The sequence below is a fragment of the Stegodyphus dumicola genome, chromosome 1, assembly GCF_044657685.1.
Source record: "Stegodyphus dumicola isolate Sdum_Otavi_A_Nest chromosome 1, ASM4465768v1".
Lineage (NCBI taxonomy): Eukaryota > Metazoa > Arthropoda > Arachnida > Araneae > Eresidae > Stegodyphus > Stegodyphus dumicola.
This window is the reverse complement of record NC_140768.1, coordinates 48,242,601-48,267,397: the sequence shown is the minus strand read 5'-3', so window position 1 is coordinate 48,267,397 and position 24,797 is coordinate 48,242,601. Positions and strand designations below refer to the sequence as shown.

The following is a 24,797-nucleotide window of genomic DNA, read 5'->3' as shown; positions in this document are numbered from 1 at the left end:
CTTGAATTTCACTTTTGTGTAGAATCATTTTTCGAGTAACAGGATGATGCCACCTAATGTTATCGTTATGCTTTATTAAAAAAATATTATAACAAATATAAATAATGTTGTTGTTGTTGCTAATGCTCCTTTGTCTGATTATAATCAGTCCAAGCTTACGAAATTCCTGGAGGCAAGGAGCGCAAATTTAAGCCTGTCGTTGGCAACAGGCTTGGGCACATTATAGGTGACAGTGTGAATTAGTTCAGCTCCGGCTTAAATTTTGACCGAGAGCCCCTTGGAGGGAAGGGTCCGAGGGTCTCCCACCTGTCTTTCCCTACCCCCAACCTCTCGGGACGACTTTCGTCTCGCTGTATATTTAGAGCGTCCACATGCTGCTCGGATACTTTAAAACATTTACAAAAATCATTGCAACTCCAGGATTGGAACCTGGGTCCTTCGGCACAGCAGTCAGATATACAGAGAAGATTAGCATGGACCCTGCGCAAGGAAGACACGCTAACCACTATATCGGTTGGGCGCAGTATAAGTAATAATCAATATAAACTCAAATCTAAAAAAATATGACAACACTTAATATTTTATTAGGAATTATTTAGATAACCTGCTCTCAAAATTTTTGTGATTGTATTGCTTTTTTTTTTTTTTTTTTTTTTTGTGACATAAGTGATATTTAGCAATGAAAGGGATGTTTAAGAAAGGAAACTAAAGGAAAAAATAGAAAAGTAAATCTTACTAAGAAAATCTTTCTAAAAATCTTAATCTTGAGTGAATCTTACTAAGAAAACTGAGCATTGATATGATATATATGAATTGAGAAAAGAGTAAAATCTGGTTTTGGCAAAATGTAACACCTTATTAGGAATTATAAAGACATGCTGCTTTGAAACATTTTTCTAATTGTTAAGTCATTCTTTGGTGGTATTACGATCGATGCTATATTTTCAAATCAAAGCAAGAGAACTGAAGTGTACATGAGCAAGTATAGTTATCATTTTCCATTGTATGACAGAATAGAATTAAAAATGTGTAATCTGTAGGATTCAATCCAACAGAAAATTGATGTCGTACGAGTTCAGGGAGACCATACGAAACTTAAGAAAAAGCTCTCTGGATAACGTCAAAATCTGAACTTTTTAAGCTTTCTTTTTTTTTTACTTCTTCCTCATTTGCATTTCTGATTTTTCAAAAGAGGGACTATTACATCTAACACCTTCACTGGTTAACGTTTCTTAAACTTCAAATCACGCTTGAAACCAATTTAAAGGTTTTGACTTTCGAATGTGAACTTCCTATATTGGAAATATGAATACAGTGCAACACGTCATCGCGGAGAGCAATTTGGCAAACTTGCCTATTAAACTCTTATTCCAGTGATTCGATATTTCGCCTTGAAATCGCCACTTAAGGTTTAACATATATAGTCAAAATCTAATATGTAGTTCTCAGTAATGATTGCGTATGCATCGTATATGCATATACGACGTTTAAATATAAATTAGAAATGGTATATCAATTACAACTCATCAATTTTAGCCAAAATCTGATATATCGTTCCTTTTGAAAAATACATTTTAAATAATAAAATTTTTAAGTTTTGAATTATATTTTAACACAGATTTTTATTAAAAATCGTTATGGGATTCTAGTGCTAGAAGCCCAATTTTACCTACAATAGTACAATCAACGGTTAGATTGAATGCAGAAAGCTTAAATACATAAACATTTCGGAAGCTTGTTTCGAGCGGGCGGAAAACAGCATCACCTAACTACTACTACTAACTACGATATAACCTGCTTCAGTGTTTGTTACGCAAAGAAAGCCATGCTCTCGAAATCGCTGAATCTCGACCATTCTATCGCTAGACTCCAGAACAGAATAGACTGAGTATTTTTGCTCAAACTTGATCGGCATTAATTTATCGAAATCAAAAATATCATTCATCCTCAGACATTGTTGGGGAGGGGCTCTCACGCATCTAACAGATGTTTAAAATCTGTCGAGTCATTGGAATAAATCACCAAGAAATAAATTAATGATTAAATGGTATTTCATCCATAGCCAAAGGAAATTTAAATATTCTCATATTCATGATTATTGCGTCACAGTCAAAAAATCAAACCCAGCGAACTGTTTCTTCATTTCAGGTCTTTTACACAGCTGGAAAAGAACTTCACTTCAAATGCAATGAGACTCAGGTTGATTTCTAACATTATTCCCCCTTTTGAGTCTACGGCTACTGCAGGAGGCTCAAAACGATTTCAGGATATGAAACAGGTCAAGCTTAAGAACACTTCAGGATCGATTGGTCTGGACATCCGAAGAAGTCATAGGAGCATCCAAAATCTCTTCCAGAGTAGATTCACTCTAGGCGGCATCTCTGTCTTTAACCTGTAAAAGAGAATCTAAACATTCATTAGATGGTGTCTCCAAAGGAAACAATCTCAGGATAAGTCTTTCTAAAACATTAGAGTAACTTTTCAATTTAACAGTCCATACATTACCGTCTTGTCCATACATTACTGTCTTGTAACATAAGTCCCGTAACTTTACAACAAGAAGCCAGTTAAGATGTTTTTGAAAATCATCATTGAAGCAAACTATATCACCTATCTTCACATTGAAATAATGAAGCTTCTAACCATGATGTTGAATTAATGAGCCAAGATACTCTTTGCGAAAACGCATTCTTAATCCCTTTAAGAGCTTTGTACGATATCGGATACGTTTTCGATAATGCTTAGCATCAATAAAATCAATATCAGTCATTGGGCATCTGTATAGAAAATGTTCTTACGATAAAACAAGTATATTTAGTGTTATCGTATGTTTTGCGATTGTGACTTTAATCTTGGACAATAGTATATAATTCCTGTTCACAATAATAATTATTTAATACCATTTTCTGCAATGTAGGGAAACATACAAGATTACAGGCTTGAACCTTACTTTTTAAATATAAAGATATTTGCATGCATTCAATTCCCATAAAATAGGAAAACATTGCTAAACATTCCAATACAAAAAATATCATTTGTTTATAGCCTGAAATAACTTCACTTTAATGATGCATTGCGTATATGTTGAAATTTTAGAGAAGGTTTATTTTTTTTAATCAATAGTTTCATAAACTTTATTATTGCATATTAAAGGAGGATATCTACCCCCCCTAAAAATGAAGTTAGTTTGTAATAGTTGAATTCTGCAACTCCTCATTTGCAGGCAAGCAAACAGCAAACATTTAATACCGTTATATCCTAACTTCGATAATTTCTTGATATAATCAATTTCCTTTTTTGATTTTAAGGAGCTTGTAATTTTATGGATATAAAAGCTGTCAGATACATTTCTAAGAAGATTTTTCAATAGAGTTAAACACCTACTATATTATGTTAATAAAAAAATCACACAGTAGCATATCAGTTACTGCATAGCAATGACAAGCATTTTGAAATCTTTATGGTGCCAAGTATCACAGTCTATTCGAGGCATCTTTTAAGAAGTGCCAATTTTCAGTCAACTTAATCACAAAATTCCAAAAATAAAACTTAATAAAGGCAAAACTTATATCTTGACATGTTATTGTAGATGTATACTTTGAGAAAAAGTAGAAAAAAGATATGTATCATATGAGAATTAAGATGGGTGTGGCACCCTTTAAACCCTCCATTTATTTTCTTCTTTTTCCAAGAATACCTCAATTTTTTACCGCTATCAACCAGCTGTTTAGAATGGAGAACCCATCTTCTACTGCTCGAGATATAATCCGCTGATATGAAGGATGTGATAATTCGCTTCCTCTGGTTTTTATGCTTATAATACTAGGTTTTATGCTAGTCGTAACACTTCATTTTGGTGAAAAAAGGCATTTAATAGCTCCCCGGGTAGTTCTAAAGTCCTGAATAAAATGAATGATCGCACCACCTTTAAAAGTCCAAATTTCTTCATTATAAAAAAGAACAATTGCAGGATGTAGTCTTGGAATTAAAAAAAAAAATATGCTAATATTTTTATAAATAGGGTTGTTAAAATTGGTAAAACTGTTTTCATTATTACATATATATTTTTAGAGTTAATTTTCAATTTTTTTAATTGCTTTAATGGAGTAAATATGGTGACATATATAGAATTAATGATTACGTTTTATAGTCTAAAAACTTAGTATCATCACGTTTGTGTATGCCGCCCAACTGGGGTAGTGATAACGACGCTGATTGCCGTACCGAAGGGCCCGGGTTTGAATCGCTGCGAAAATGTCTGCGCGACAAGGAGGCACTGTAAATATGAGACGAATCGAAAGTCCCCTCGATAGGTGGTGGTAGAGAAAAAGGGGTGGGGATCCTCGAAACCGCCCCCTCTCGGAGTGCTCTCCATCAAAATTTGGGGGGGGGGGAACCTGAGTGAAGTCGTTCTATCACCTATGCGGTACTCAAGGCTTTAAATGGCATTCGGAATCTTGCTTTCCTTGCCACGAGGAATTTCATGGGCTTGGCCTGATGTTATTGTCAAGCAAGTGAGCTAAGTCACAATAACAAAAACGATTGTGCATGTTTGTACTTACTTTTGAATCTTCATATACACTGCATGAACCAGTGCAGAAAACTCTTCAAATTCCTGTTTATTTAGTAAATCTAGAGGTATAGAACTTCACACATTTTCGCAGAAAGTGTTCAGATTAAACCTTATTTCTTATAAACTAAGATATTCAAATCATACAATGAGATTTAATGGTAATTTTTTCTCTATTTATGATATTAATTAACTTTCTAGAAGACAGACTGTGTTATTAAAATGGTTTCTTATATTCCATAATCTTAAACTTGTAAACAGTACATATTTGCAATCGTAAACTAAAAGCCACGTATATGTATATAACACAGTTTATCGGACGGTATTGTAACATTAAAATAGAAAATTTTAAGTAACAAATAAGTTTCAGTGTATCTTAAATTCTTTTCCCTTTGTAAGGAAGAAGGACATTATAAAATCTTCAAATGGGAATTGCTTAGGTATGAAATGCCTGTAAAATGACTTTTCTCGCCGATATAGTATACTCGTAGAGAAAACAAATACTCAAAACACATGTAAATAATTTTTTACTTTATCTTATTTATGTCTAAAATATGTTGCTAGTATTTTTATTAATGGAATGGTAATAATAAAAATCTGAATTGTGAAGTAATATTTATACAAAATTTGTACACTATGTTATGGCTAAATTGCTTTTAATCTTTGCATTTCTTGCAGAATCTTCCCTGCCCCATAATTTCATTCAGATTGCATGTATGTATTTTTCCTCTAATGCTAATATAATTTGTAATAAATGTACAAATAAATGTAATTTGTAATAAATTTTTGTTCTAGTTTTTTTCTTTCTGTTTAATCTGCATTTCTTTGCCCAGGATTAAAGTTCTTCTAGTGGCAGATTTTAAATTTCTTGGCAACTTGGCATGTAACTGAAGTTGTAATTATTCATTGGGAAATAATGTGTTTATTAAAAATGTCTCAAATTTAACAAAGCTATCAATACCACTTACCTTTTAAAGAGGATCTTTAGACTCAGTTAAAAATAAGATATTCATATTTTGTTATTGCGAAATATTGGTAGGAACGTTTCTACATTTAATCAAGATTTGCTTAAAAAAAAGCCGAAAACTATTTTTTTCTAATCAAAATGTTTATTGTTAAATAGTATTAACTAGCCACTACGCGGCCAGCCTTCGACTGGCTTTTAAATGTACCGAAAAAATACTTAAAGGGAACACCAAACGCTAAATTTAAAAAATGAACAGAATTTACATCTGCAGAACTAATTTATCAAAAAAAATCAATAAAAATATAAAATTACAATGAAATAAGCAATATCCTATAACGCAAATGTTAGTTATCCTAATAAATAAATTAACCAAATTCCCCCATTGCCTTTTCTCGACAAACGCCCAGTATCGAAGAGAAACATTAAATCTAAAAAGTGCACAGAATTATCGCCCTGATTTTTCGAAGTGGCAACAGTGCTCATTTTCAATATTCAGCAGTCCCGTATACAAAGCATTGTATGAAAAACTGTTGCCAAACCAACATTTCTAAAAGAATGAAACTATTCAAAATGATGCAATTTCATCAAAAATGATAAAATAATAATAAAAAAAAATCTGATTCGAATTTTGAAACAAATCGCTTCGAGATGCACTGACTCTTGTTTAGATGCACCTATATACCAAATTTCGTAGTCTTGGGTCTATTAGCTTACGCGCAGCACGAACGAAAAAATTAAAAGTTATCTATTCACAGTTTTTCAATGATTTCACGACTTGTTGAATATTCCGATTTAATTATTTATTATAAATGCTGTACTTTTATTATGAATTTATTTCAGTTCTTTGAGCTTTTAAAAGATATCGGAGAAGATAGCTGTCTCCAGCAATGATCTTTAATAATAATATATCAAATTCACGTATCCTTTTAAAAGGAAAAACTGGGATTTTGTCTCAGTCAGTCACTGCAAATAAATAAGTTAGGTTCTTTCATATAAAAATATAAATAACCTAGAATTATTACCTTTTAAAGTTCTTATTAAAATTTCTTCGCTATCAAGGTAGGTACCATTTTCTCATCCTTTTGACTTTTTTTTTTTTTTTGGTAAATACAGCCTCTTTTCGAAGATTATGGGTTTGAATTCTGCATATGGAATGTTTTTATCGGGATTACTAAAATGACATTTTTTACAAATATTACATAGTGGAATACGTTGGGAAGCTTTTCTAGCAAAATATTTTCAAAATAACAGTTCTAAAGTATACGTTTCATATTGTGATGATATTTCTCTGGGTGAGTAGGCTTCACACAAAAGATAATTTTTAAAACGATCGTCCTTCTCTACCTATTGCTGCATTTTAAAATTTTATTTAGGCTTTTGAAAGACGAATCTTGTGCAATTTATGTGCTTCCACTAAAAGTCGTTATTAATGAAACAAATGGAGAAAATACTTCAAACTGTACCGTTCTCAAAGATCAAAAGTACAGCTGGTAATTAAATTCTAAATATTCTTGACAAACTTTGACGTAAATAAGTGCCAAGAATGACTTAAAACCAAGAAAAATTGTCGTCAATTCTTCTCTATGTAATGAATATATATGTCAACAAATACGAAACTGAAATTCGGGTTATCCACCATAATCAACTGGGTAATGATGGAAGAAAATCATGAATTTTAAAAGCGTTACAACTAAGATCATTTTAGTATACTCATAATATAGCATTCGTTTTCTGAATTATTTATTTTCTTTCTCTAAATTTTGAAATACGTTTTTCTGATTTTTGTAAAAAGTAAGAACAATGTTAAACAATTTTTTACTAAGGACAACTTTTCTGTTCCTTGAAAGTACAGTAGACATCCTCTTAACCGAACTAAACGATACGAGGGTTAAACTTGTTAACTAGAAATTCCGCTTAAGGGGAGAATAAAAAAAATCATTTAATTGAGAGAAATGCCCTTTTTTACAGTTACCGTAAGCATTCATGTGTCAACTTTTTACAAACGTTTTACATGCCATTAATAGGAATGTTTAAAAATTCAGTCATATTTTTCTGCTAGAGGCTGGAAGTTCGGCGACTCGCTGCATAATTTTGCCATTTTTTTTAAACACATCACATAATTAGAAGAAGCCGATAGCCATTTCCAATGCTTTTGCTCCATCTGTATATGATATGACTGTGGTCGCATTGTCATCGATATCGCAGTCATCGTCAATGTAAACCACGTCAGCGATATCTCCGATAATGTCGTTATCCGACAAGGTTTCTTGCTGCTCAGTAGTGCTTAATGTTCTATAGTGCACTGGCAGGACTTGATGTTAATATTTTTAAACCTCGCGAAAAGTTTCAGGCATCACACTTCAATGCAAATGCCCATTTTCACCGTTTACAAATATTGCGTAGTGGAGTACATTGGGAAGCGTTTCTATCTAATGCAATTTAACTAGGTTTCTGCGTGACATCTGTACGTAAGCAAAGGATAAAGGACTCTTTTTCCCCCAAAAATAGTGTAAAACTAATTTTAAATGGATTCTGAAAAGAATTTTTCGCGGCGTCTGTGCGTACGTACGTATGTATCTCGTATAACTCAAAAACGGGTAGCCTCATAACGTTGAAATTTTGTATATAGGACTGCTATAACATGTAGATGTGCACCTCGAATTTTGGTTGCAATCGGCCGCATTAAAAGTATATAAATATATGTATATGTATATCCACTCTGTTACTCGGCTCAGTGGTCTCAGTTTTTTTATTCTTATGTGTTTGTAAATTGTGCATTTTTTGTTTTAAAAATGATTGAATTATGTAGTTCTTATCTTCCGGTCAAGTTTTTTTATGCGTTTAATAAATATGTACGCAATACTTATACAATTATCAACAATTTAAAAGTTGTTTAAGTGCCGCTAAGCTTAAAAATTTTTTCGATGGAGGCCATTGCTTGTTTACATTTGAAACAGCAGAATAGTAGATTTGCTGCTAATCTAGAGAATGTAAGCTTTGCAATAACAAAGATAATGCCTTCTTTTATTGTTGCGAATTAAATTATGTTTAATCTATTCTGGAATTTATTCGAGGAAATAAGTGTTTAAGATTTACTTCATAATTTTCAATACAGATATCTTAAGTTTTAATGTATTTTTGTCTTGTCGCGAAATGAGAACTGAATTAATTGAATGAGAAATACTGAATCGTCTGTGGAAAACTGTTTCTTTTTTGTTGTTTTTCTTCTTCTTTGCTTAATTTCTTTTATACATCGTCTTAGATTTATTATAGTATTTGAATAGAACATGTGGCAATGATTAGATAATTCTTAAGATGATACAAATTTTGTGCATTCTGAGTTAAATAATGAACAAATTGTAACGCTGTTAAGTGAACCTAGCGCCAAAGTGTCACTATGGTAAACAAACATAGTGGATTTTAAAGCGCACATTTATTCTATTTTGGTTTATGCGCTATCGAGGAAGTATATTTAATTCAATGCAATAAGTTTAAATGAAATGCAAGAAAAAAATGGGTATAATTTAATATTCAGTACAAGGAAGTCATGTGGTGCACACATCAGATATTTTGGTTTTGTGTTATATCGTTAATGCACAAAGTGCATCTTTTTTAAAATTTATTTATTTTTTATTTCGCATTTAAAATATATAATTACGTACTTTTCTGTACTTTGTGGCATATTTTTTTATTTTTGTACTTAAATTAATTACGACCGGTTAAAGCGGGAATCCAACTTAAATGGAAGACTTTTAAGCTACTATACTGTGTTCACCTACAAAACTAAGGTTAAAAACTCATACCGTGGTATGTACGACATTCTTCATTTCTTTCGTTTGTTAGGAAATTTCGGTTACCTAGTAAGATGGATATTCCAAATTCTAGAAATTTAATTTTTCCTTCCAATTTTCTTTTCCTTCACTATTGCAATATAGGACTTCAACATAATCCCCATATAATTGATTACACTTATCCCAACGAAACTGTATATTTTAAAGTGGTCTTTAGGTGATTTTTCAATCTACCTATTTATGGAATTGGCAAACTCTCAAATCGAGCCCTCCCTAAAGGCCTCTTCAAATATAGAAATAGAATGTTATTGGCAGACGTTGAACAAGATCTGAATTTTTCACTTTCTCTTTCAAAACGAACACAAAGTCCCCCCCCCCAAAAAAATGATTGCTCTTCACATTAGTGCTGAAAAAATGTGCCTTTATCAATCAAAAACCTGAGTCGGACCAAATGGTATCGCAAGGGTTAACTGCATAAACATATAAAGACCTGTTTCTGACCGATAGTTTTGCCTATATGTTTTAAAAAGTGAAGTAGAGCTTAGTTCCTAGAATTTTGTAAACACCCTATATATATATAACAAAACGAATCATTTTAAAACCGTCTGTAGTCTTTAATAACATTTTTAAACAAATATTATCAATATTTACATTATCCATATAACTAATAAAATGCGATTGTAATGTAATTAAAAAATCTTGTTTTACGTCCTAATTGTACTGATGCTTTAATAATGAAAATGAATTCTGACAGTAACAGAAAATCCTTCATCTTATTGTAATGATAAAATTTTGTTCTATCATAATAGTCAGTATATCTCTTTTTTAAAAGAAAACTACAATTAGGAAAGACTAGATTACAGTTTAACAATTCGAAGATGAAATTACCATTAACAATTCAAAATATTAAAATTATAAAAACGTAAACAATATAGAAAGGCACAAAATTAACAAGCAAATGTTTATTTACCAGTTACGTCAACTATTGCTTTAGAATTGTTTTTACTTAATAGCAAATGCACAAATTCTATCTTATTAAACTTACAAATTTTAATTAAATATTTATATCTGTATTAATTAGACACATTATTATGATATAAATAGATATTTAATTTATTAAGAGCTTTATTTATTGCCATTAAATTTCGCAGTTTATTAATTAGTAACTAATTAAATCTGAAAGACAAATTAAAGACTATGCTTCTGTGAAGAACATTTTAATTATCCTTTTCTACGTGCTCTCGTACGTGGAAGGCTAATTAAAGATCTTACGTTTCACATACCGTCAGTCTTTGCCGAGGGCTGCTTTTAGAAACCTTCCTGCTGTTTTCATTCATCAGATCTCTTAGGACAGGTTTTAGATATAATGCAAACAAATGCATTTGTTCACGTTTTGAAAAGAAATACGTAAACAAAGGCTTTATTTTAAAACACATTAATATCTATTCCATTTAAAATTCCGAATATATATTGTATAGAAAAATATACGAGTCAACATTTAATTTTAGAATTATGTCCTGTTATTTTCTGTTACGACAGAGTTCTGTTTTTCAAAGTAAGAAATGGCAATAAAAAGATTTAATGTGCGTCCTTTGTTATCCTTTTTAAATTGAAAGTGTCCTTTTGCCGAGTGGAACCAAAATTAAACTTTCTTTTCTGTGAACCAAAAATATGCCGTTTCTGGCTGCCTTACTTGCTTTTTTTGCGTAGAAACTGCAATTATTATTGTAAAAAATGTTTTTTGTGATTTTTAACTGTATTTCGTGTTTTATTTTTTTGCTATATTTTTCAATTTTTAATGAGGATAGTTTGAGGTTTTATGTATTTTTCCCTTCCCGCGAAGTGAAAAACTGAATTATTTGTATGAGAAATATATCTCTAATGAAATTCGAGGAAACTAGTGTTTCGTATTAGCAGCAAATACTGCCGATAGTCTGTCTCGGACAGCGGGAAACATTTACGAGCATCGCATACGCTGCATCATCTGTGAAAAACTGTTTCTTTTTTCTTTTTATTTTTTACATCGTTTTAGATTTATTACAGTATTCGAACAGAACATGTGGCAAAGATTAGATAATTTTTCAGATGTTATAATTTTTGTGCATTCTAAGTCGTAAAATAAATGAGATATAAAACTATTAAATGAACTAAGCGCAGGAGTGTCACTATGATAAATAAATATAATGAATTTTAAAGAGTGCATTTATTAGAATAGATGCACTCTTTAACTTACTTTGTGGATTATGCTCTGTCGACAAAGTAGATTTAATTCAGTTCAATAAGTTTAAATGAAATGCAGAAAAATATGTGTATAATTAATATCACGTAGAAGGAAGTCATGTGGTGTGCACATCAGATATTTTGTTTATTGTAATAATTATCCTGATAAATATATCTATTGTATTAAAATAGTTTTACAAAAATTGAAACAAGTGGGGATACGATATATCTTTTCTTGGTGGAAAAGCGTTTTTCTGCAATGAAAAATACAACACATTTTAAATAAAATTACATTTCTTCAAATTAAACATTTGGATCTATAAAATGGCAACATTACGTATTAATTTTATTTGCGAAGATTAACAAAATATTTCCTTGCTTTTCTTTGATCCGTATTTAATGACAGTTCTTATAATTTGGAATATATACAATTCATGTTTAACGTAAATATCATATGCATACATGAATTGAGTTAAATATCTAGCACTGAGAGTTGTTTAAAGTTATCGATTGCCATGTAATTAAAATAATAGAAAAACTGATTTCTTTCTTTAAAGTTCATACAATCAAGTCACCTTAAAAGGTTGTTTCCGACGCATAACAAGGTCAGTATTTGCTGGGAAATTAAAGAATCTAATTAACTAAAATAGTTCAAAGAGAGACTTAATTTTTCACTTCTCTAGTTTTAAATTTAAGTTGGAATCATGTTAGGATTAAAACTCGTGGCAGAAACATATAGGCATCCTTATACTCTCAATTTATTACAGTGGCAAAATATTGCATGAGCTATATTATGACATCAGATTACAAGCTACAAGACTTGAGTGTTATATTTTAAGTATTTAAATTCACGTTTATGATAATAAGTGTTGCAATCGTTTTTCATTTACGTGTTTACTTAAAATACTTATCTATATCTCAGTTAATCTCTCTGAAGGGATAAATCATCGATTGATCTATGAGACTAGAAAAGCAATTAGTAAATATAAGTAAGTTTTGAATATTAAATATTACTGTTCTCAGAAAGAAAGTTATCTCTATTTTCGTAAAAATTTAGAATTTTTTTTGTTTCAAATATAAATGTTGAGTATATTAAGATGAAATGTATGCTGATGAACACCTAAAAATCCAAATGAACTTCTTAAATAATTTTTTAAATAAATGATATGCAACAATTTCTATATCATTATTAACTCTCCAACTTTATTTTAACTGCAACTTTAACTTTTTCAACTCTGCAACTCATCAACAATTTTAACTCGGCATCTGATTCCTTTCTTACTTTACAGTTTTCAGCATTTCCACAAAGATGAATCGATGATAAAATCTCACAGTATTTATAATCTTTCATCGCAACGGCTCTCACAAGCAACGCAGACCACTTGTCATCCCTAAATAACACCTTTGCACAAAAGTAAACATTTAATATGCACATGAAAGTACGTGACAGAGCTGTTATCAAGACAGACAAATCGCTGTTCGCACGACATTCAGGTTATCTGGCTCGATACAACTTCGTAGTATAACTATAGGTTTGCCAGATAGGCTGTTTCCTAAAATACCACAGTAAATATCATTATTACCCCCAACTGCACGCAAATCGTTTCCTGAAAAACGCACGAACATGCATATGATCAATATTCTGGTATTCCTGACATAGCTGTACAAAACCTTTATTAATAAATGATATTTTATATTATGATTTGCTATTTTAGATTGCTAATAACGATTTGTATAATTTTGAATTAGGATGCAAAGCAAAAAAATACAACGCCCTGCAGTTTTAATTTTTTAAGTTTACTTCTTCCACAACACAATCTATTTCACAGATGTTTAATTAAGCAATCAACAGTAAAAAACGTTAACATATTTTTGCATTTTATAAATCTGTATTTTTAAGCGAATACTCTGCCGACTGTAGTATTAAAATATTACAAAAACGAATTTGGAAGCTGAGATTTTGAGTTTTTATCTTAGAAACTGATGTCTCAGAGGACCACATATTAGAATAAATTATTTTTCCTAAACTTTAGATTGAAGGCTACAACCTTAATGAGCATTTTACCCCTAAATACGTAAACATTAACCCATTGTACCATCTGACAAAATTCGAGTTCTTAAATGCTATCAACCGTCAAATAAAAACAAAAATTTTAATTTTGAAATAATCGGCGTTGTTCGATTTTGTATTTCTTTTTCACAATTAAAGTGGTATAGGCACAAAATAGAGCATATCTAGTTATAGTTTTATAAGGTATTTCTCCCACCTTCTTGGCGTGCCTTCGTGGTGTAGTGGTTCTGCACGCTGGACCGGTATTCCAGAGAGGTCCGTAGTTCGATTCCAGGCGAAGCCGTTTGCTAATTTTTCATCTTGCCTGCTTCCAAAAAAATACCTAATGTCTCCACAGATTACAAAATTATAATCTATATAATTTAATTCAAAAGGCTACATATTTGCAAGAAACGTATAAACGAAGAGGGAATACATGATATATATTCTGCATTTTCCGAATATTAAATACGATATGAAAAAGATACTTTTTTTCAATTCTTTTTAAAAAACATCATGTAAATGCTTAGAAAAGTATTAAATACCAGATGGAAATCGATGTATTGAAGGAAAGACACAATGAATAGTAAAGTAGTTAGACAGACCAAGATGAATAAATAAATAAATAAATGGAAAGTTTGAGCAGGTTATCAGTATATGTGCAAGAATATGCATCTTAAAATGTCTGGCCAAGAGATTGTAGAAAGAATATTATCTTTATCACATTTTGTTCTATAATATATATTGCAAATTCAAGTATTTATCTATAAACGTTCCTCGCCCAGTACCTGCGAATGAGTCCCGTCACTCGAAAAGAATAGAGGGATATTTCGTGCTTAAATTTTGTGTTGCGCCAAGGATTAAATATAATATAATAGTTCATTTTACTAGTTATTATGCTCAGAAAATATTACGTCATTAAAGGTGACGCTAAATTAAATGAAATTACTAACAAAATCTGGTTCACTATGCAGCGTCAAAATTAACATGTTTATAAACAACATCTTCCTCGCTTCTTTCCAATTTTCTCCTCACCCGAAGTATTAATAAATTTCTTGATGAATATCTTGGCACTTTAACAATATCCGCTCACATTCTTGGGTGATATTTTCTTATTTTTACAAATTTTTCACTTAAATGCTCCCCCAAAAATTTCTTCATCGACATGGACAATGGTTTTTCGTGATTTATTTTGAAGTGTAAAAGCATTATATGCTGATATATCTAAAAATTGATAAACACAATAATTGGTAAACTATTTTTTTTCGTTTTTCAGTATATGTTGCTACCATTGTGTCTACCGTATCTACAACTGCGTTAGGTTTATTACAAGTAAGGATATTGTTTAGTTTTCCTTCAACATTTTGTTCAATTTTTTCATCTCTGTGTGATATGCGTTGGAGGACAACACATTTATTTTACTTTGGAATGTAAGGTATTGTGCTTTTATATACTTAAATATAATTTAAATATATATATATATATATATATATATATTTAAGGTATAATGTTTTAGGAAAGTATAGTGCTTTTATCAAGGACAAAATTTTAGTTTTTTTAACCTAGTTTGTTTAGTTTTGTTTGCAAAATTTCCAAAAAAAAAAAAAAAAAAAAGGTATACACAATTTATTCATTTGTTGTTTAAAAATCATGGCAATATTCCTTCTGAGCATCTCTTTTGACCTAAATCATTGTATGTAAAATAATCGTCTTTAGTAATATTATGTTCTCGTAAACCATACGATAATTCCAAAATCACTCTTAGTCTTTGAGTTTTTTTCTGGGTCAGATCCATGCTATTTTCCTAAACGCAGCTGGATATCCCATACATAGAATATGTCCTCACCACACAAAATGCAGAATTTTAAAATATACATCGCAGGTGTGCTGAGTATGGATTGCATAAGGAGACTTAAAAGAAATAATACCTTCATCATTCGTTACAAATGCTTCTGAATTAAAATACTTGGTGAAATAGCTACACATTTATTTCACAATTCTCTGACTGCGACGTTTTCATTTGATTTTCTTCTTTGAAAAGTTTCTTTGACATTGAATCAAATAACTCTGAACAGCATTGAATTTTCCCGCCCTTATATTCATCCCAGAAATTTGTCGTTAATTCGCTGTTTGATCAATATACACTCCCGTTAGCTACAAAAGGACATAAGTGTTGCACAGGTCTTCTAATGATAGTTCCACTTGAAAACCACACGTTTCTTGCACGGACACGTTTATCAAGTCCATAATGCAGTTCTATCACAATGTCTATTCACTATGAACGTCTAGGCACGTTGTCTATTTTATCAAAAACACAGTGTCCTCTCGAAGCTCGTGGGCTGGTTGGCTGGTCGGGATTGGTGAGCTGACCTAAGTTCAAGAACGTAAGATGCCTTCCATTGTTTTCCAGATTCGGTTGAGTAACACTTCTTGGAATCTTCTGATTTTCAAAAGTTGGGATTTAGAGAAAAGCATAATTTTACTTCCTTGCAGAAGATTCAAATTCGTCGTCCTATCAAGAAATGTCCAGGTGTTAGTGATTCTGGTTCAACTGGATGACTGAGAACATAAGTGATAGGCTTGGAATTGATAATTGCCTCTATGTCTATCAGTATAACTTCCAGTTCTTGAAATGAAACAGATGTTCTTCCTAAGATTCTCCTCACAAACATCTTAACGAAGATCACTAAGCATTCCCAAAACACCGTAGCAGGCGGATCTTTGGACGATAAATTTCCATTTGACAGATAACTTACCATATAAATTTTGCATTTCTTCCTCATTTATTATTTTCCACACCAGATTCAGTTCTTTATTTGCTTTGGAAATGTCTTTGTGTTATCCCTGTAGATTACACTGCAAATGCCTCTTCTTCCAACAAATTTTCGAAGAGCTTGTAGAAATGTCTGAGTGGTCAAGTCAAGAGTCAGTTCCAAATGTTTCGCTCTGGTTACGGCACAAGTGCATTACATAGGTCTTCTTCATGGTGTCTTAATCTTTAGTATATAATGGCTCTAAGTAACTCAGCCCAATCATCCCAATCATTTAAAAAGGATATGAATATGATATCCTGTCAACTGGCAGTGATGCAGGAATCTGAATTACTGGCTTCGCTCGAAATTTCTGGCAAAAATATTTATCTCATTTAAAATAGAGTTAAACGATTTTGTTGGCAATAGTCTTCCTTTCGTTAAATCCAAATTCTTGACTAAAACACTCAACCTGTGTTCTTTTGATTCTATATAATTAAGCCAGCTGAACTGTGCTAAGAATTGGTATAGTTAAACACCCATTCCTATTGTGTGAATTGAATTTGTAAACAAATCTCTGATTGCAAGCTACCATGCGTAAAAGGAATTTATGACTGAGTTGGTACGAAAAAAGGAATAGAATTCTCTATTTTAGATGCAACTTCAAACAAATCACAAATTTTATTAATCATTGTAGTTAATGGTTTTCATCTTTTCTTATCCAAAATGGTCCATTTCATCATAGTTCCTTATCTTTAAGAGCAATTAAGTTGTCTCCTCCAGCTAGCAAATATGGAGGACACCTCTTACGGAACAGTGATTACACCAATCTGAATCAAAGTTCGCATTTCTTCATATCTGTTTTTTACAACCATTTTCAGTTTTCGAGAATTGATTTTAATACAGTGAAAAGTAATCACTGAATCGGGACAGAAATAAAATTTAGCATCTTTCGAAGTTCTAAGTTGTTTCGAGTGTAATAAAATAATTTAGCTCTTACAAGAGCTACAAATAGTAATAATAGAATTTCCAGCCTAGGTAATGTAATTTGATGCGCGGATGTAACTCTTGATTTTGGGGCTACTAAAATTGAATTAGATTCTCCAACAAAATCATTGTAACATAAATAAATTGCAGCTCCGTAGGCCTTTTTTGCTTGAATCTACAAAACAGTAAAGTTGCTAATTAGTTAATTCGTCATTATCTTTTAGTTCAAATAAATATAGTCACCCAGTTCAAGTAGTGCAGATCTTCACACCAATTTTGGTATATTAGTTAAGGGCAATAGGTCAAACAAGCATTAACTGCAATAAGTCCAATTGTGTCAAATAGTCTTCCAACAATTCTTATCATACCTCTTTTCGATGACCTGAATTCATATGAATTCTTCGCATTCATCAAATTTTCGTTGCTAATGCTATACAATCTTTCTTGTAATTCAAGACGTATTCAAGTATTTTACACAGTCCAGTATCGAAATAATTTTCTTATTGAATCGATCTTGGTGTAGATCGATATTTGTACTCCACTTACTCATGTTGAATCCAGCTTCTCCTAAAACGAACTTCAACTGACGATTTGTAAATATTCGTAAATATCTTCTTCATAAACTGAAATTTAATCGAAGAAAAAATTTGACTTTTTTTCGCAACAAGAGTGTTACAACAATTTTTGCAAATACAGATAAATGTCCCGGGTAATTTAAACAAATCCGAAACATATGGTTTGATCATTGGCTATCATAAATTTCTATTTCAGGAATCAAAGAGCTGAGAACGTGCGTTAGAAACTGGAACCTATTCAATTAATCCAGCTACTTTTTTTAAAATTTACAATAACTAAAAAACTGTTCAAGCAAATATGGCACAATCTCGGAAATATAATATTATTTTAATTATTTTTTAACATTAAATCAAAGCTTATCTTAGCGAAAACTCATCCTCCAGTTTTAATTCTTTGTAGCATTAAAGGGTCGTAAGAGTCTCACTTCGTGGTGTAACTGCATGGTACGTCTGGCTAGCAATTGAAAGGTCCAGAGTTTGGAGACGCAACGAGGACGTTGCACAATTTGCATGCTTCCTACTCAGAAAATTAATGACTCTATAGACTAAATTATATAAATCCAGTTTTAACCTAAGTAAAAAGATTGGAAAAATATTGGGAAAAAGAAGTAACTAGAAAAGCCTCAATTGTGAAATAAAGCTATTTTTACTGAATAAAACAATGTAATTTCATAATATAAAAATTCCAGGTAAAGTAATTTTTTATTCCTTTTCTTATGCATTATAAGAATGCTTCTATCTAATTTTGTTTGTAACTATTTCTACTATTACGCCATCGTACTTCCGTACAGGTGGAGTGGAAGTCGTTAACCATACAGAAAGTCATATGCAGAGTGTAAAAGATAGAAAGCAACTATTAACAGAGTTAAACCACAACGCGTTTTTTTCGTTTCGTACCATGTGTGATTATCTCTCAGCAATATCATCGTTTTTATTACTATGTTAAAATATGCATAGTAAAATTATAGTCATGAAATGACAATGGATATTCCGTTATTAAAACAGTGAATAAATATCAGCAATATATAATCATAATATACAAAAAGAGATTAGGCAATCACAAAGTTTAGGTGGTATTTCGATTTTTTCTGATAAAGAAAAGAAGAAATGGTTTAAAATTTCAAAATGTTTACGCTAGCTGTCTGCTTTTGAGTTAAGCAAAAAAAGATTAATTTTTTATTTAAATAGCAATGCTTAAAATATAAACTATGTTTACCCTTGTTTCAATAAATTTAAGCATAGAAAATTTTTTAAAAATGTTTTAAAGGAACCATAGTAATTGTCCGTACGATAACTGAAAATGGTGAATGAAAGTTGGAAAAAATTTAAAGTCAGCTTCTAGATCTGTGAAATATGTAATTAACACTACAAAACAAATTACCACTTCCGACAATTTTTCCCTCAACACATAAGACTATAAGACATTAAATTACTAAAAAACAGTTTTTATTGCCCTAAGGTATTATAATCAGTGATATTTACCTTCAAAATATACAATCATCTGAAAAGTAGTTTTATTCTTTAATTTATAAACATTGGTATTTAATAACAGCGATTTCTTGGAGTTGCTAATTATGTTAAATAACCGATTTAACAGAATATAGAACTCAAGAGTACTCAGTTGCCAGATGAGGAAAAGAAATTTCAAATTAATTTAAAGAATTAACTTAAGTTTAATAACATTTATTAACTATCCTTTATAATCACAGAATATAATAATTAAATATTCTTTAGTAATTAAATAAAATTAAATTTAATAATAATACTGTAAGGATCTTAAGTTTTACTAACGTTTATTTTATTTTAAATCTTTACTATCACTTCTTATTTTCTACTTCCGGCCAGAATTATAAGCGTGAAGGAGTTTTATGCAAAGTTGTCTGGCGAACGCCAAGTATTTAAGTGTGGCCTTTTTGCCAAGCAGAAGAGAGGAAGCCGTGAGTTCGAAGCAGGCCGCTTACCTTAGAAGTTACGCAGTTGCTACTTTGCCTTCCAGGCCAGAGGTTTTAATCCTCTTGATAAATTAAACGTATTGTAGTGTTCACAGTCTCTGTGCTACATACGCTTCCTGTTATTATAAGGCCAATCTTATTCTAAAGTTAAATTAGAGTTTAGTTTTATTTTGATATCTTTTAAGTTAGACCCCGAGTGGAGGGTCATTGTATTCCGAAGTACGGAAGTCATTGTATATAAAGAAAAAAATAAAGGGTTTTGTATACCCTTCGTCTGTATCCTGTCTACTTACTACAATTAGTGAACATAGCTTTAGTAAGCTCTCTGTTCTAGTCAGGTCATTGTATGTTTCCGAAGAAGGTTAGAAGAAACAATTGAACCTGATAGTGGCGCCCGACGAAGAATAACCATGGCCGAGTTTCAAGAAGAACCTGTGCTGCCTGCAGAAACAGCTCAGAATCCAGAAATGCCAGCTGCCGCCCTGGAAGGATTTGGGTATATTGTCCAGACCATGCGCGCTTCGATGAAACCAGAAGCAACGTTTAATGGACACTCACAGGTAACCAGTTTTTTGGAAAAATTGGATGACCACTTCATGCTCTACCCCGTGCACGAGTTTCAAAAAGTTACCTTAGCTACCAGCGCTTTGAGGGGCCAAGCGCTTAACTGGTTCAAATGTATCGGCAGAAGTCTCTTGGGTCAAGCAGGAAGTCCCACCTATACCTACGAAAATTTCAAGACTGCCCTACTAAAAGCCTTCCCTGTTGTAAGGGATCGTGCGAAATTAGAAACAGAACTTTTCAGTATATATCAACAAAGAATGGAAAACCTCTCCAGGTTTATTTTAAGAAAAATTCACGTTTTCAAGCTCTTGTATGGAAACCGTCCGGATCCTGAAATAATTCAAGTGATTTTGCCGAGGTTACTACCCCAAGTGCAAGACTTTATTGAATTGAGAAATCCGACTACACTGGAAAAATTATTTGAGCTAGCAATCCAGTTTGAAAGTAGAAGAACGGCGGACGTCGAAAGAAGACGCCAATATCAACAGCGAAACCAATTTGGTACGCCAAGACTACAGCAAACTCAAGCACATGGCTACGGAGAAAAAGCGAATCAGTGGGCAAGGAAACCCGAGCATTCAAAAACAGCCGGCGAACGTCGACAGTTCAATAGCAACCCAGGAAAAAAGTCTCAAGGCCAGTGGAGAAAGAAGGAAAGCACCGAAAGAAAAAATAATTTAAACTAAAACGGATTTCTGCTGACGAGAGGGTGCGGAAATCCGAAGGCCACGAAAACCCCTCTTCCTACAAGTTAAATACAGTAATGGTGAAAAATTTAACTCTTCCGAAGATTGAAGTCTTGGTAAATAATATCCCGGCCACCGCACTCCTGGATACCGGCGCGCAGTGTTCCTGTGTGGCAGAAGTCTTTTTTAGAAAGTATTTTCGCAAATACCGCATATATAATGCGGATAATACAACAGTATTAGCGGCGCAAGGAGAACAATGTAAGTGCGTAGGTAAAGTACCTTTGTACATCCGTATCAAGGACGAACAAGTAAAGGTGATGTTTTTTATAGTAAAGAATTTGCAAGCACACTTAATACTAGGAATAGACTTTCTTTCAGACGCACAAGCTACACTGGATTTTAATGAAGCGTCTCTTAAACTGACGATGAAACCAGTGCGTGTAGAAAAGGTTGAACCGCCAAGGGTAAATCTCGACCACCTGCCTAATGACGAGCAAGATAGAATCCGACAAGTGGTAAGTGAATTTGCTTCCTTATTTAGTGATATTCCAGGATTTACCCAGGTTACTAACCATAGTATTGACACCGGAGATGCATTGCCGGTTCGTCAAAAACCATACCGGTATGATAAGAATAAGGAAAAAATTATAGAATGGCATATTACCGATATGCTACGTAAAAAGATCGTAACGCCTATCTCAAGTAGTTATGCTAGTCCGGTGGTTTTATGTAAGAAAAATAATGATTATCCTTTGGAGCATCCAAAAAGGTGGAGATTCGCTATTGATTACCGTAAATTAAATTCCATAACGAAATATCCGGTATATCCGTTACCGATTATAGAAGAAATTTTAAGGAACATAAAATCAACCAAATTTATGACAACTTTAGACTTAACGAATGGTTATTTTCAAATAGGGATCAGGCCTGAGGACGTGCCTAAGACTGCTTTTATAACCAAGTCTGGCACTTATGCATTTTTGCGAATGCCGTTTGGCCTTTCAGGCGCCCCAGCAACATTTCAGCGATGCATGGACATTGTGTTAAGACCTGTTCTCGGAAAGTCCACATTTATCTATTTAGACGATATCATTATTACTAGTGATAATCTAGACCAACATGTACAGGATTTAAGACAGGTGTTTTCTTTATTAAATGAGGCCGGTCTAAAAGTTAATGTCGAAAAATGCAAATTTGCAGCCCCTGAATTAAAATATTTAGGTTACAAAATATCGCAAAAAGGGATCGAGACAGATGAATCAAAAATAATCGCTGTACAAAAGTATCCCACTCCAAACACGGCAAAGAAGCTCTCTTCTTTTCTAGGACTTTGTTCATATTATAGGTCCTTTATAAAAGATTTTGCGGCTATCGCTGAGCCATTGTTAAAATTAAAAAGGAAAAAGGCAAGATTCTCGTGGACGGCCGAAGCCAATAGTGCTTTCGAAAAATTAAAACAAGCATTAACGCAAGCCCCTGTGTTGAAATTTCCTGAAAAGGATGAAAATTTAGAAATTTCAGCGGATGCTTCGGATTATGCGGTAGGAGCGGTACTTTCGCAAAATCAGCAGCCAGTAGCATTTTTTAGCCGAACTTTAAATCAAACACAAAGAAACTATTCCGCGACCGAGAGAGAGGCACTTGCAGTTCTGTTAGCAGTGCAAAAGTTCCGAGTCTATTTTGGAAAGGCGCCGATAACAGTATATTCTGATCATGCGGCGGTAACTAGATTGTACTCTGGAAAAAATTTATCCCCAAGGTTAATAAGATGGGCACTCAAGCTGCAAGAATATAATCTGGTAATCAAGCATACCCCCGGAAAGGAAAATATCGTAGCAGATGCCCTGTCACGAATTAAATTAGACGAACAGGGTAATACCGTAAAAGTTGCAATGCTGACAGCGTGTACAATAAATTCCCGAGAAACTGTAATAACCGAACTGGGTAAGGATCCTGAGTTTGGAAGTATTTATGAGTATTTGAAGGATCCTGAAAATTTTAGCCACCAAGATATTGTGGCGATAAGAAATAGGGCGGCCCATTACGAACTAATAGATGGTCTATTATTTTATACAAAAACTACGAATTCCAACAACGAATTTCGACCTGTTATCCCAGCTAGTCTTAGATTAAATATCCTGCAAGAGCTCCATGACAGCCCTTTAGCTTCTCATGCTGGTATTCGAAAAACTACTCAACGCGTACGCGAGGCAGTCTACTTTCCTGAACTGCAAAAGTTAACAAGGGCGTATGTCCAGTCCTGCCCAACATGTCAAGCCGTTAATTATATTAATTTCCGCCCGGCCGGGTTTCTAAATAGTATTAAATCCGAATTTCCAAATGAAATAATCGGTATCGATTTATTGGGCCCTTTCCCAAAAAGTCAGTTAAACAAAAGTCGCTATCTCCTTGTTATAGTTGATCATTTTAGTAAATGGACCGAAATTGTTCCCTTAAAACGAGCCTCCGCGAAATTAGTTACCGATTCTATTTTAAATAAATATATTTTAAAATACGGGGCGCCCCTAAAAGTTATATCGGATAATGGTCCTCAATTTGTAAGTAATATATTTGAAGACATGTGCCAAAAACTGGGCATACGTCATTTAAAAATGGTCCCGTATCGGCCGCAATCAAATATAGCGGAACGGGTCAACAGAAATATAGTGAAAATTATCCGTAGTTATGTTAAAAATTTTCATAAAAGTTGGGATAACTATGTCAATGAATTTGCTTTCGCCCTTAGGACCGCAAAACATGATACAACGGGCAAAACTCCTGCTGAGTTATTTCTAGGCAGAAAGATTATAACACCGTTAGATAAATTATTTTATGTGCAACAAAGAGCCCCAGAATTTAAAATGGGTGATATAGAAAAACTAATTAAGGAAGCAAAGAAGAATACGGAAGTAGCACAAAGAAAACAGAAGCTCTATTATGATTTGAAACGACGGGGAGTAACTTATAAAGTAGGGGATGAAGTACTAAAAATTAAGCATTCACTTTCTTCAGCACCAGAAGATAAAACTGCCAAATTTTTCCCACGCTTTGAAGGACCATATGTTATAGAAAAAATAACTCACGCTGTTGTAGTATTAAAGGCAAGAAATGGCGAAACCTGTTCCGCAAACATTGACCAGATAAAACCATTCTATGACCGTAATAAAATGCAAATCTTTTCAGATCTTTTGCAGGATCCGGTACGGCAGACACCGCAGGTACAAGTTCCAGAGGTGGGAAAACGACAAGTACAAGGGCAAGCCAATGAGAGACAGAAGCAAGTGAAAAGAAAATTGCCCCGCGGAAAAATTGAAGGTACAAAGAAAAAGAAGTCGTTCCACCGTCCAAAAAACAGAGTTCACGAACACCCCCAGAATGAAGAAGGGAGAAGGACGACGTATGTGGAAAAGACCGGGAGAAAGGACGGCAACTATAACCCGGCTGTGAAACGGAAGATTGACTCATCCGACAGAACTCTCCGCAGCAAAAGTCGCCGAACTGCGGAAGGGCCATCAGCGGCGGAGGAAAAAGTACAAGAAAAATTTGAACGGCCAACAACGAGGTCCAAGCAGGATCACGACAGAAGTTTCCCGGTTCCACCAAGACCAGCTGCCTTCAAACGGCCAAGACCACAAGCAGAGGACAGAAGGAAGATGTTCAAGGGTGGCCGTAGTGGTGAAAA

At 33.0% G+C, this 24,797-nt stretch overlaps 1 pseudogene; it reads left to right on the top strand.

Annotated features, from left to right (window-relative positions):
- Nucleotides 1-429: 429 nt before the first annotated feature.
- Nucleotides 430-526, top strand: LOC146999074 (U6 spliceosomal RNA; annotated as a pseudogene).
- Nucleotides 527-24,797: the final 24,271 nt, after the last annotated feature.